The 8,943-nt window shown below is 45.8% G+C and overlaps 1 pseudogene; it reads right to left on the bottom strand.

The window, feature by feature from the left end:
- Positions 1–1,636: 1,636 nt before the first annotated feature.
- LOC150005963 (nucleolar transcription factor 1 pseudogene) lies at positions 1,637–4,409 on the bottom strand (annotated as a pseudogene).
- Positions 4,410–8,943: the final 4,534 nt, after the last annotated feature.

Here is an 8,943-nt window from a genome sequence, read left to right as displayed (position 1 = left end):
AGACGGAGTCAATACAGCTTGGCTTCAGGTGCGCCGCAGGAGTTGCCGGTATTGACTACAACGTCAAACCGCCTTAGGGACTCCGGCTCCGGATTTTCTGTCGGGGTTTACTCCCTTAGCCTTTCCCCTGAAGAGGTATGCCGCAAGGCAGTGGAGGTTTTTTGGAATCAGAGTTTTCCTTCTCTGATGTGCCCTGACTGGAAGATCGAACCAGCGACACTTAGCTCGCAGGCCGACGCTCAATCCACTGAGCCAAACCAGCCAGGGTATGTCCTAATATAAACTACTAAAATTCTGCGGCATACCAAAAAATGTTATTTTGCTGATCTGACAAAAAAAAAAAAAAAAAAAAAAAGATAGGTATAATTTTGAATGATTTACAAAAAAAAAAAAGTAGTTACCTACCCCTTTTGCACCAAAGTTTTTAAAATAACTCAGCTGCTTATATTTGTACGTAAGGATTTCTGGTGCTAAGAATTAAACAATCAGGCACAAACTTACTATGTGACATGGCCAATAAGATGCAAATCTATTATGCCACATGGTTCAAGACAGGGAATTCACATCAGACAGCAACTGTTGTATTTGCTGTTGTTATTTTTTTTATTTGACAATCTAAGGGAAAAAGAGGTCAGTGCCCCTGACTAAATAGTCAGGTTATTGCATGTTTAAAAAATTTTTGCAGCACATTGGTTGAACATCATTGCCCTAAACTCTCAGAAGTGGTGCACAGCTTCATTCTACTCCATGCTTACAGAGCAATTCCCAACATCAAAGCAGATTCGGGGGACGGGGGAATAGATTCCACCTCTTGTTGTGAAGAGCATCATAGTTCAAGGGCAAAGGGACAGAAGAAAGACTGTCTATTTTTGTAACTTATCACATTAGTTATTTGCTTATTTTTGGTTTTCAGCAGATTACCATTTGACTTTGATAATGATGTCATTGATGAAGTTATTTCAAATCTTTTCAAGGAGTGAACTGGTATGCTATATAAAAAATATTTTAATTAAACAGAAGACTGTTGAAATTCTTTGATAGCTAAAATAATTAAATTTTACATCAGAGCTATTTAAAGACTAGAGTGTAACATAGAAGGAAGCAAACGGTGACTGTTCATGTGGCACCTTGGTGTAGGACCCAATAATTAGTGCTGAGAAAAACATGTCTTTATTAACAATATTCCAACCTTGTAGGGGCGGCACAGCTATTATCTAGCTATCAGCTTGCCACAGATATGCAAAGTACCTTAAAAGCTGTATTATCTCCTTTCCCCATCCTCAAACCCTGGGCTATGTGGAATTTTGGGACTCCTCCCCTGCTCTGTTACATCTCTACATAGATAGATTTATCATAATTATTCATGGTTCCAATGAATGTGGATCCTGAAAATATTCCTCAGGAGCTCACTTTTCATGTGCGCTGCAAATGCATAGATATTCCAGCAGATCCAATCTCATATATTCTCTTAAAATATTTTTTGACTAGAAATTTGGTGATATTTACATGTAGACAGAGAAAGGGGAGGGGAGAGAGAGAATGCTTTCATATTTATGTTTGTATATGTTGGACGAAATAGGGCACAACATTTATCTTTTTTTTTTTTTCCGGTAGGAAACGTCTCGTTGACAGCTCAGAGCTTAAAATATATATATATACACATATATAAAAAACACCTCTGCCCCCTCCCCCCATGAGTGGGTCCAGGTAGCTCCTTCCTGCAGGGGGCAGGGGAGAGGTCTATGAGGCAGTGCCTATTTTCTCAGAGGCACCTGCCTTCCTCTCCCCATATTCCCTGCCTCCAGTTCCAATGTAGGCATCCAGGCAGCAAGCCCCTCTGGGAAGGGAGGGGTCCTTCCCCAAGCTTCCACCCCCGCTTAGGTTGGGATGAACTCTTGGGACTCCCCCCACTTCCCAGGCCCATTGTCCATGCCAGAACTGCAAGTGCAGAAGCGGGGTGGGAAGAGGGGTGGGACGGTCCAGTCTAGTCGTGGCTCAGTCCGATGGTTGCACTCCCTGGAGGGCCCCCAGGGCTGATGTCTCTGAGGCTGCAGAGTCCGGGCCTGGGCTCCTCCAGCCCCTCCCCCCACCGTATTTTGTTTTAAAAAGAAAGAAAGAAAAAAGTGGGGGAGGGCAGGGGACAGAACAGGGGGGGAGAAACAAAGGCGGCCAGTTGGAGAGGCGAGCCCCAGATGGGGCTGAGCCTCAGTTGGAGCCAGAGTCTGAGGTGTCCCCCGAGGAGGAAGAGCTGGAGCTGCTGCCCTCAGACTCATTGTCTTCATCCTCATCATCGTCCTCATCGTCATCATCCTCCTCATTCTCAGCCCCCTCCTCGCTCTCATCCTCGCTGCTGGACTCAGAGGAGTCCCCATTCTCATCATCTTCTTCTTCTTCATCCTCATCCTCGTCCTCATCCTCTTCAGACTTGGATTTGGACTGCAGGGTAGTCCGGCTGGACTTGGGGTTTGGGCCTCGCAGCTTGGTCATGCTCTTACGTTTATTGGAGATGTACTCTTTATATGCTGCACGGTCTTGGGGAGACAGACTCTTGACCCAGAGGTCCAGGTGCACTTTGTACTGCTTCTGCTGCTCCTCGGCCAGCTTTTTGTAGTGCTCCTTCTGGCTCTGAGAGATGCGCTGCCAGCGGCTGCCAATCTCCACCATGCGCTCTTCCAATGGCAAGTGGTTCAGCTCCCCATTGGACAGCAGCTCCTGGGAGAACTTTTGGTAACCGTTCATGGGAGGCTTCTTGGGTTCTCCCTGGAACTTCATCTTCTTGGATGAGTTTGCAGCAGCTGGGGGTGCCCGCATCTCATTCAGCTCTCTCTCATATCGCTTTTGGTCTTCGGCTGCCTTCTTAATCCACATGAGTTTCTCCTTCTTTTCCATGTTGTTCCAGGTCACCTCCATGGCTTTCAAGGCCTTTCCTCGATCATTCTTAAAGCGGGCCATGTAGTCACCGATGACGCTCTGTTGCCAGATCTCTTCCGCTCTCTTGGGTGACTCAGGTAGTTTGCCCTGGTCCTCGCGCTCCCCGCAAGGCTTCCTCTCCGACTGGGCCTTCAGGGTAGCTTCCCGGGCCTTGTACTTGGCCTTCTTCTTCTCGGATAAGTCGTTCCACATGCGGGCCAGCAGGCGGGTCAACTCACTTTCGGAGAGCTCTGGCCGTTCCTCCCGGAGCTGCCGCCGCTTCTCCTCAAAGAAGATGAACATGGCTGACAACGGCCTCTTAGGCTTCTCTGAGCTGCCCTTCCCCCCTTCCTGGGAGGGCTTCTTGGAGGCTGGGCTGGTGGTTTGCTTCTTGTTGATGTTTAGCATCTTTTCTTCCCCCAGGACCCGCTGCTGCTCCTCCTCTGGCAAGCTCTCTAGAAAACGGAGCAGTTCCATCTCATAATCTTTCTTTTTCTGGTCACACTTCTTGTGGTAGGCATCCTTCTCCTTCTGGGAGAGCAGCTTCCACTGCTGGCTGCATAGCACCATGCGCTCTGTGCTGGGCACATCCTTCATGTTGGCCATCAGCTCTGCGCAGTACAGCGAGTAGCTCTTCGGAGGTGGCTTGGTGGGTCGCCCATCAAACTTGTCCTTGAGCTGGCGTTCGGCCTTGGTGAGGGTGGACTTGGTGATGCCCTCCTCACTGATGTTCAACTCAGGGTGCTTCTGGATATAGTCACGCATAATCTCATCTGGCCGAACTTTGAGATACACCTTCTTCTCGTGGGTGTACCACAGCTGCTGGGGGGTTTTGGGCTTCTCGGGTATGTCCGACTTCTTCGCATTCTGGATTAAGTCAGGGTGATCCTCCCTGAATCGGGCCAGGTTTCGCTCGAACTCTTGTTTCTCCCTCTGGAAGTCCTGAATATATTTCATCTTCTTCTTCTCTGGCAGTTCCTTGTATTTCTTGGACAGAATCTTGGTCAGGTCCAGGTTACTCATCTTGGGATGAAGTTTTGCATACTTGGCCCGTTTCTCCATGAAGAAGCAGAAATAAGGGGTCAAAGGCTTCTTTGGGAAGTCCGGGTGTTTCTTGAGTTTTTTGCCTTTGTAAGGATTTTTAACATGTTCCTGAGCATCAAGGATCAATTCTGTCAATGTACGGAACTTTCTCACCTCATTAGAAATCTCTACCCATTTGAGCTTGCACATGTCTCCAGAAAAGTCTTTAAATGCGACTTTTTCCCAGTCCATATGTGACTCAGTGGTTTTGAACTTGGAACTATCGTTGGACGGAAGGTTGTTCTTCATGCATTCTAGCAAAGTCAGCATATCTTCCTGGGACCAGCGGTCTTGGCCTTTGGGGGCGGCCATTTCCAGGTCTGTGGGGCAGTCAGCTTCTCCGTTCATTCTCCAGCCGTCCAGCCACTTCCTCGATCACGGTGGCCGGGAAACCCGGGTTCAAAGCCACCTCACCTGCGGAGCCGTCGGGAGGACTGGGGGTGGGGGCTCGCGGGGCTGGAGCCGGCGAGCGCGGGTTGAAAGCTAGCCAAGCTCTGCAGTGCCCGACCTGGGCGTATACGCCGCCGCCAGTCCCCGCAGAGAAATCGTCCTCCTACCCCCGCCTCCATCGCTCTGCGTTTCTCTTCCAATCAACCGGCGCTTGGCGGCTCCTCCATTCTCCGGCCAAGCGCGCTGCCTACAGCGAGCTCCTCTCCATCTGCTCGTCCGGCTCCTCGCTCCCGTGCCGGGGCCGACGAGGCCAACATTTATCTTTAATGTTTCCTTGTTCTTAATATTTTTCAAACACTTCTCTCTCATGTAATAGGTATAAAAATTTTTTAAATATTAAAACTTCAAAAGTTTTTATGTTTTCCAAAACAATAAATAAGATTATATAATGTCTGCTTTAAATCTAAATCACATGATTAAAGAATTAAAAATTATCTCACCCAAGATTATAGAAATCCTGTTATGCAAATTTCCTATATGGCCATTTTTAACAAGTTTGATTTAGTAGAAACTTTTCATATCAATTGTTGTGACAATTAGAATATAATTTATTATCTGCAGCCCAAGGCAGCTCATCTACCTGATTATCTTTCATCTTGAGGATTATAGCCTTCACATGTTTTCTGCACACTTCTTTAAATATTCGTTGCTACTGTTACTATTGATATTAAGCTAGATGTTCATAAAGGAAAGAGCAAAGGAAACTAGATATTGACTTCAATGAACTGGGAAGCACAAGCCTATTTGCTTGCCCAGTTAAGAAGCTGCAGCTTCACATTCCAAGAGACCATAGCATTGTTCTCCACCAAGGGAATTAAAACTCCTCCCTTCTCCTTTCTGGTGCTGGATTGTTGAGGGGCACTGGGGAAGGTGCTGGATGATAGAGTCCTGTTAATCTAACCAGGAGGTGTGGACCCATCTGAAGCCTGTAAAAGTTTGGGAAGTTGATTGACTCTTTTAAGAAAGTTCCTGGTCTGTCCTAAACACAAGCTCCTGGTTTTAACCCCAGGGGAAAAAAAAGAATCTCTCTCTTGCTCCTGACCTGCACTTGCACCATGCACTGCCTATTCTCGCAATTGGCCCTAGTAGCCATGTGGCCCCTGGTCTTGCAACTTCACACGCAGGCTCCGGGAGGGAGCCTGAATACTGCAGCACAGCAACGGACTGCAGCTGGAAACATGCGCTTAGCCAGTCAGATGCTGGAATGGACAGAAACTCTGGGCAGTAGCCTTCATCCTAGCCCTACTGAAGACAAGATTGGACTTTTTCTATGGTGAAACAGATGGAGATGGGACCTTGGAAAGTCAGGAGGGGAACCCCTTTTATTGTACATTATCAATAAACCACACCACAAAGTCACGTCCTCCCGTGCATGTCTCAGGATGTTCTTTTCCTTTAGACACCGCAAGGACCCCACTAATACCGGTAACACTACCAGACTACTATGTGTCATTATTACTTCAAAGAATCCATTTTCCACATTTTCAACAGATAAATACTCCTTAACATATGTTGTTGATTAACTCAACTCAATTGCTTAGAAACTTTCAATGACTCCCTATTACTTGGGAAAAAAAGAAAAACCAAAAAGCAAACAAAAAACTCAGCTTTGGTTTCAAATCCAGTCAGGGGGGAAAAAACCTATTTTATTACAAATGCACTATTACTATGATAATGAAGTTATTTAGTTAACAAAGGAGTCCAGTTAAGTCAATGAGAAGTCTAGAAATCTCATTTCCATTACAATGCCAACTATGCTAAATATTCATGAGGGCTCACTTTTGGAGAGTATTCCCATCAATAATATTAAAGATAACACCTAAGTTATTTAAACAAAACAAAACAACATAGTATGTGGAAAGAGTGCACAGGATCTGAAACCAGAAAAGCCAGTGTTCATGCTGCCTGTCCTCTACCAGACCCAACAAGCAGAGGCAGGGATTGAATCTTTATGGGCACTTTATTCAGGTGGTTGGTGATCTGAGAAGAAGGTGGGTTTTTACCCTAATGGGCCATCTTAAATTCCATTACAAATGGACCCTTTTTATAAGAAGAAAAGTGTAGGTAAGGGGTTTGAAAATCAGGGAAAAGGTTAATCATAAAAGCTGCAGTCATCTTTCATCTGTGTCCTGGGTGGTGGTCCTTGTGCCCTTGTTACAGAGTGGGGGTCCCCCAAAATCCCCAGAGCCTGTGGGTTGGGGGATGGGGAAAAGGGAACAGCTTTTAAGATGCCTTTGCATGACTATGACTTGTAGCTAGTGTCTTAAGCTATGCAAATGGCTTTGGTTCTTCCAAGGTCCCAAGGATATGGGAGGGGTTTTGACTATGGAATGGTGTGGAAAGAGCACACAGAGCCTGTGCAAGGTTCTATGAATGGTCAGAAATGGTTACCACACCCACTGCATCACCAGATGCAGTCAGGGATTTAAAAATAGGTGGTGACCATTTTAGAGAAGAAGAGAGGAGGAGGAGAGGAGATCCACATGGTTTGCAGGGTTGTTACAGAACCCCTGGGCTGCTCCAACTGAAAACAAACCCACGGGCTCTTTAGTTAGGGGCCCGATTGCCCGCCGCCAAAATTATAACTCTCAATACCAGAGTTTAGTGAAAAAAAAAAAAGAATTGTTTATTTAACAGTTATATAGATTTAGTTATTTGCAGATTTCTGTTGCTAAGTCTTATATTCTTTAAAACACCTATAAACACATATCCTTGCCTCCCCACTACCAAACCAGGCTAGCTTTAGAAAAGTTAGAGAAACCATTTTCCTACTTTCCAAACACAGTTCAGCTTTACCAGCAGCTGCCAATCACTCAGTTCTGATTGGGGAGGTCCTTTCTGTGCTGTGGTGCCCTCCAGCTCTCAATGCAGAACCGCCTGGATTCTCAGCCTCCTTGCAAACTGCCTTCTTCCTGCAAACCACATGAATCTCCTCTCCTCAAAACTACATGGCAAGAGCCTCTTAAAGCAGCCTGGAGACCCCTTCTCCAAGCCACATGGAGAAGGCTGCTTCACCAAGCCACGTGGAGGGAGCACACGAGAGCGAGAGCCAGAGAGAGCTAAAATGTCCACAGCTGCTTATATATCCCTGACTGCGTCCTCTGACGCAGAGGGCATTGCGAACAGTTCTGACCATTCACAGAACCTTACGTAGGCTCTGTGTGCTTTTTCCATACCGTCCCCTGGTTCAAGACTCCTCCCATCTACCTGAGGCTTTGGATGCATTAAAGCCATTTTGCATAAGAAAGACACTAACCACCAGCCTCAGGCATGTGGAGGCATTCTAAAAGCTGCTTCCTTCTCCCCATCCCCCAGCCGCAAACTCTGGGGATTTTTGGACTCCCCTGTTTCTGTAACAGGGTGGAGAAGTCCCTGCAGCTTTGAAAGGAAAGGGAGAACTCCATGTGGTTTACAAGGAGGCTGGGAACTCCACGTGGTTCTGCATTAAGAGCTGGAGAGTGCCGCAACACAGACAAAACCTCCCCAGTCAGGCTTGAATGACTGGGAGCTGCTGGTAAAAGTAAACTGTGTCTGGGAAGTAGGAAGACTGTATCTCTGATTTTTCTAAAACTCACCTGGTTTGGTAGAGGGAGGCAGAACTATGTGTTTGTGGGTGTTTTAAAGAAAATAAGACTTAATGGCAGAAATCTGCAAATACGGTAATCTAAATCTATATAACCATTAAATAAACAATTCTTTTTATTTTCACCGAACTCTGGTATTGAGAGTTATGCTTCTGGCGGTGGGCGATCGGGCCCCCAATAACTGAACAGCCCGTGGGTTCTGTTTCAATCTGGACAGCGCATGGGTTCTTTTACACCCTGGGCTCTGTGGTCTTTGTGTCCTGGGCAGTGGTCACCCTGGAGCACAATGGCTAGATACCGTCTTGATTGTCTGCAGTCCTCTCGAGGCACAGAGATGGAACTACTTATGGTCTCCTGGAGTCAAGGTGGGTCATACATTTAGTTTCTCAAACAATAGCTTTTTAAATACATTGATTACTAAATTTATTAGCTGTTACCTAAAACTAAAAATTTCCAACATTTGAGTCCCCCATCAGATTGAGCCCTAAAGTATACAAGCCTTCTGAAAACTTACAGTTGTCTGAGGTAGAAAGTAAGTTAACAAGCTCTTCCAACTCTTCTCCCTTATATTTCTAAAAACTAAGCCCAGGTTATGATACACTATCTTTCATCTACAGAGATCAGAATGTTGACACATCCTTAGGACTATAGACTTTAGTAGAGGTCAAACAAATAGACTGATTTTAAAATATTTTCAAGCATAACAATTTCATTACACAGAGTCAAAAGGAAAGACATGTCAAGGAGGCCAAATAGAGGTGGGTTATACTGCTGAGACTACAGGTGCCAGCAAATGCTCTCAGGTGGTAGGGTCATTTTGAATTTATATTATCAGTCCTCTCATAATCTGAATCGAGATAAGTACTCACATTGACAGTGAGGGGGCAAATTCAGTCCATTGCTTGAAAATAGAAAG

The sequence above is a fragment of the Furipterus horrens genome, unplaced genomic scaffold (genome assembly GCF_987537825.1).
Source record: "Furipterus horrens unplaced genomic scaffold, mFurHor1.1.pri manual_scaffold_6, whole genome shotgun sequence".
Lineage (NCBI taxonomy): Eukaryota > Metazoa > Chordata > Mammalia > Chiroptera > Furipteridae > Furipterus > Furipterus horrens.
The sequence above is the reverse complement of the archived record's forward strand: the minus strand, read 5'-3'. Positions and strand labels throughout refer to the sequence as shown.